Below are 6,000 nucleotides of genomic sequence, written 5' to 3' on the forward strand. Positions count from 1 at the left end.
GCCCGCAGTCAATGCAAGCACACCCATGCCACCAGGAACTGGCCGTGTGTGCTGATACATACAAACTGATTCTGCAGTCTCTCTCCAATTTACTCAGTTTAAATTCAAGCTGACTATGATTCATTTCAGGATAACAATGGGCTGAATGAAGTCTTTGCTGTAATCAAGCTGTGATTTCACGGGAACATTATAGATTTAGGCATTGATTGAATGGATCAAGAGATGAGATTAAAACTCAAGGCGGGTAGTGCTCCATTTAAATGGTTTTGACATCGCTTTTCATCATTTCGGACTTTAATCAAGGGCCCACTGAAATCATTATCTCGCTTGATGGATACTGAAATTTAATTGAGAAGGAAAAAGAATGCCTCGATCTTGTTTAGTTTGTTGATTTTGTAACCACATGTAATGATTGTGGTTGGCCATCCAAATGTTTCCCGACACAGGGCAGTCTGACCCTCAGGGAGGTTTCTTTAATAAACTGTTCCCCGGGGCTTCCAGCTGCACCATGACGTCATACACCATGAGCGGCGACGGCCTTCAACTACTGTGATGCAACAATGATGCTGGCTCCCGGAATATAATGATTTGTCGTGGGTCACGTGGTGCTGAATCATTCAATGAAAGGTAATTACATCCCCAGGTATTTACGTTTCTACATTACAATCTCAGGCACTTCCATCTCTGACTTCAAGTTAAGCAATTCTTGGGATTCCATATTTCTATTAAGGATATTCATGATGCTACTTCCTGGTGAAATTGGAGAAATATTGTGTTTTGGTGGCTTAATTTACTGAACAATGTTTGGTAAGAGGGTCGGGAATCTCGGCAGTTGTTTCTTTTTTCCCTCAGATCCTTTTCCTCTGCTTGCATTTTAAGGCGGGTCGATAATAACGATGTACATACAGAATCAAATTCCCCAGTGCCCTACAAGTTCAGAGCAGGACACAGGCAGGGCTCCACACACAAATCACATTAAGTTTGCACCACTCATTTGCAGGCCAACTTCCCTGGAATATATGTTAGGATGGAGGCTTTTGGCGACGGAGTGTATGGATCTCAAACTTGTTTCTGATTATTTTTCAAGTTTGCCAAGGGAACAATGTTTCACGGCTGTGGTGTGCCATTGTTTGGGTAAATTCTCACTTCCTCTCATGTGTAAAGTAAAACACAAACTGCTCACCATGCGGTTTACACACACAGCTGCCTCCCTCTGGGTAGCTGCTTCATTCAGCCGGTGATAGCACAATGTTAAATATATTAAACTGATCTTTTATTACTTAAGCTATAGACACGCCATTTTATTTTTCAATTCATCAGGATTTTCCAGCTTCTCCTGTTGTGGCAGAGTGGCATTGAATTCAGAAAGAGATGTTTCCAATCAACAGCAAATCCCTTCCTCTTACTGGACGCAGGAACAGTGATCTCTATGCAACAGCAAGGGCACATCCACAACCTCTCTTCACATTAACGGTAAGCCTGAATTTTATAATCTGTGTCGAGAGCAGGGAGTCAGAAAGAAGATGTTCTTGAGTTTGAACAGAGATATTTCCAATCAACAGCAAATCCTTTCCTCTTACTGGATGCAGGAAGAAGAAAATCATGTTTATTCAAGCTTTCTGCTCCTAAAATTTAGCATCCTAACGTGAGGCTGCAAAACTGACCTGGGTTAGGTGCCAAGTTAAACTGATGTGACTCCCGGTCCTCTTGAGGCACTGAACCGAGGTGAGATGTGCAAAGGACAACACACAAATGAGAGTTATTGTATCATTGATTGTATACCAGGATAAACAGGGAAAACCAGTCTTGAGCACCCAAATTGAACCTGTCTCCAGTTGGCCTAAGTCAGCTCTCACTAACCACTATCACCATTCACTTTTCCTAATGTCCCTGCTGTTCTAGTTGCAAACTGACTGCACGTCACACAATTGCAGCTGACATTGCTGGTGTGGAACTGTAACTGTGGTGAAGTGATTCTGACTAGTTCACAACATTATTCTGTTTCTAAAGATCAGTCTTTTTTTAACTATAAATGTTAACCATTAGCAGGCCATGGTAGTGAAGGTTCTGAAACCTTATTACGAGACTACCAGTGAAAATCTGTTTAAAAACCAAAAGAACTGCGGATGCTGTAAATTGGGAACATAAACAGAAGTTGCTGGAAAAGCTCAGCAGGTCTGGTGGCAGCTGTGAAGAAAAACACAGTTAATGTTTCAGGTCGATGACCCCTCCTTTCCGTTCTGAGGAAAGATCTCTGTTTATATCAACTTGGGCACTGTCTGATTCAGCCTTGCTTTCTCCCATCTTCCTGCACATAATACCTACAGCTCTGTTTCGATTTTGTTATTTCTTGATTTAAAGTATACAGGCTATCCCATTATCTATTATATTGTAATTTCTTATACGTGAGACCCTCCGACTATTGTCAGGCTAGTGGCTGAATAGCTCAGCGGTTACAGCACTGGCCTTGTAAACCAGCAGTCATGATTTTGCATCTCACTGGGGCCTTAGGCAATATTTGTACACCTGCTGTTTCCAAGATCCAAAGGAGCACTTTAAACATCATCTGAAATTATGAAAATATCATTTCTTCTACAGGCCTGAAATGTGCTTTAAATGCCACACTCCTGTTTATCTTTCCAGGAATTTGAGGAAGACCATTCGGAAGGACAGGAAGCAGCTGATATCATCAATGTTTGGATGGAAGAGTGAGGTGAGGCCATATAGACTACAGAGTGACAGGAGAAGAACTCAGGCCAAGGGGCGTGACTGAGTGCTTCCTTTATTTGCTGTAAGCAGACGCTAGTTTTGAAGTCTGGAATGGGACAAGATAAGCCAAGTGGGTGAAATCCGACTTTCTGCGGTTTGATCTTTCCAGGAGCCTTTGTCACTCTTGGTAGAATGTGCCCATGTTTGTTTCCTTCTGGAGGTAATGTTAAGTTTCCCGAGGGAGCATGAAACAGTTTTCCCATCTCAAACGTTCCTCCCATTTGTTGTGTTGATTGAGATTAAAACATTTCGGTGAAATTATCATTGAAATGAATACTTGAAACGTCACAGCACACAAGACTACAGGCCAAGTCCTGGAAACTGGGATGATGCTCCTCTTTCCATGCTTTAAAACTCAATGTTTTGATCATCTTTGAGGAGAAATTGATGTCCAGTTAAAAAAAGGCAGGAGCTGAGTCATTAAGAAATTATAGTACTTCTGTCCTCATCCCTGGTAGGCCTACTGTCTAGGATTCAGTGCTTTCACTGTTCACATCCGCAAAATCACAGCAAAAGCACAGCAGCTCTGACAGCAATCTTTTCTATGTCTCGGATCAGAGAATGTCCCTAAGAACACCAGACTCAATGTCCCAGCCTCTTAAAGAAGTCGAAGGTGTCTTGGCAGTCTCTGCTCAGTCGGGCATCTGATTCAGTGAATCAGAGGAGAATATCCTTTTACCCAAATTCACCAATCAATCAAATTCATTTGTAAATCCACGCAGGATATTTTCATTTCAGTTCGATGTTTTAGCAATGAAGCAGCCTGCTGTTAGGATAAGAAACTGAGGGTAATTCTGGTTTGTCCAAAATTATCCCACAGCGGGTGGCAGGGATACATTTCAATGTTTCTATCAATTCAGGGGCCAGTGAGAAAAGGCGCCATTCCACTGACTGTATCTATCACTTCAATTTGGAAATAATTGAAATGTTCATTAAGAAGTGTCAAGCAGCAGAATGAGTTGTATTGTTGTTTGTCTTTGTATTGTAGAAGCTGGGGGACGGACAGGCAGAATTGGCCCCAAGTTGTCATCCTCAGAGTAGAGGGCAGGAATGAAACTGAGTTGAGGAGTTGGGTACACGTCACTCTGTCCTTACTTCCACCTCTGGGTTACCCACTCCAAACTGGTCTTGGTACATTTCACCTTTCTCCCTTGCTCCCTCTCCCTCCCACATTCACACTGTCCCTCTTCCTGTTTTTGCCTCCTGTTCATATCTCAAGGGCAGTATCGATTGGGCAAAACTGCTTTGTGTCTCCAAAGACATTCTTTGAAAAACGAAACAACTGTGCAACCTGACATACCTTCTTCAGAAAAATATGTACCACTTGTGTAGTGAAGTTAGAAGGCCACCAGGCGGTGGCATTGTACGAGAGAGACAGTCTGAGCCTTTGACTCATCGGTTTCTAATTCATTTAAACTTCTCCCCTGAGTCTCATTGCAGCCAGATATAAACACGCAGATACAAATATGCACACGGACACAAATGGAGATATACATCAAGCTGACCATTGTATCACTTCAAACGCAAGAGGGTCAGACAGAAAGTTGGGTAGCGTATAACTCAATTTCTATGGATTTGCCTCCAAAACAACAGAAACCCCAAGGCACAAACATAATAGTACACACACGAGATGTGCACTAGCTCACACACAAACAGAAAAACACAGCTACGAATACACAGATAGTTCAACTGAGATAGAAACACATACTCAGTTACAGAGATGCACACAGACTCTCTCTCTCTCTCACACACACACACATAAACAGAGAGACATCGTGGCACACATACAGAGACAAGCATAAACACAGACACACACTGACATGTAAGCATACAGACACTGACAGACATAAACACAGAAATATACATGCATATGTGCAGACTCTAAAATAACATACATACATACACACAGAAACAAAACACATTCATACAGACTGTGTGCAGTAACTGACACTGCTCCGAATTTAACCATCATTAACAGATCTAGAACATAGAAGTGTAGAGCAATGTATAGGTCCTTCAGCCCACGATGCTGTGCCGAACTTTTACCCTAAACCTAAGGTCTATCTGGCTTCCACCCCTACCTTATGCTATCATACATATGCCTATTTAATAGCAGCTTAAATGCCCCAAAGAGGCCGACTCCACTACCCTCTCTAGCAATGCATTCCAGACCCCGGCCACTCTGAGTAAAGAACCTACCTGTGACGTCTCCCCTATATCTACCTCCACTTGATTTAAAACTATGACCCCTCATAACAGCTCCCTCCAACCGCGGAAAAAGTCTCTGGCTGTCCACTCTATCTATACTTCTGATCATTTTGTAAACCTCTCACCCTTCATCATTCTAAAGAGAAAAGCCCTAGCTCTCTCAAATTTTCCTCCCTCGTACAGCCTTCCTTCCATTCCAGGCAACATCCTGGTAAATCTCCTCTGCACCTTTGCCAATGCCTCCACATCTTTCCTGTAATGAGGCAAACACAACTGGACACAATATTCCACTTGTGGCCGAAACTGGCTTTTGTATAGCTGCAGCATAACTTCACAGCTCTTGAAATCAATCCCTCTATTAATGAAAGCTACCACACGATACGCCTTCTTAACAACTCAATCCACCAGCTTTCAGGGAACTTTGGACATGAACCCCAAGATCCCCATGCTCCTCCCAACTGCCAAGGATTTTTCCATTAACACTGTATTCTGCTTTCAAGTTTGTCCTTCCAAAATGAATCTCCTCACACTTTTCAGGGTTAAACTCCATTCGTCACTTGTCTGCCCCGCTCTGCATCCTATCAATGTCCCTTTGTAACCTAGAACAGCCCTTTGCACTATTCATAACTCAACCCACCTTTGTATCATCCATGAACTTGCCAATCCACCCTTCCACTCCTACATCAAAATCATTTACAAAAACTACAAATAGGAAGAGGACCCAAGACAGATCCTTGTGGTACATCAGTCGTAACTGAACAAAATGTTGACTATTTTCCATCCACTACCACCCTTTGTCTTCTCAGGGTCAGCCAATTCTAAATCCAATCTGCCATATTTTCCCTACCCACGCCTCCTTACTTTCTGCATGAGCCTACCATGGGGAACCTTAACGAACGCCTTACGTAAATGCATGTAAACCACATCCACTGTTCTACCTTCATCCATGTGTTTGGCCACATCTTCGAAGAATTCAATAACGTTTGTGAGGCCTGATCTGTCCCTCACAAATCCATGCTGCTT

The sequence above is a fragment of the Stegostoma tigrinum genome, unplaced genomic scaffold (genome assembly GCF_030684315.1).
Source record: "Stegostoma tigrinum isolate sSteTig4 unplaced genomic scaffold, sSteTig4.hap1 scaffold_49, whole genome shotgun sequence".
In the NCBI taxonomy this organism is placed as follows: domain Eukaryota; kingdom Metazoa; phylum Chordata; class Chondrichthyes; order Orectolobiformes; family Stegostomatidae; genus Stegostoma; species Stegostoma tigrinum.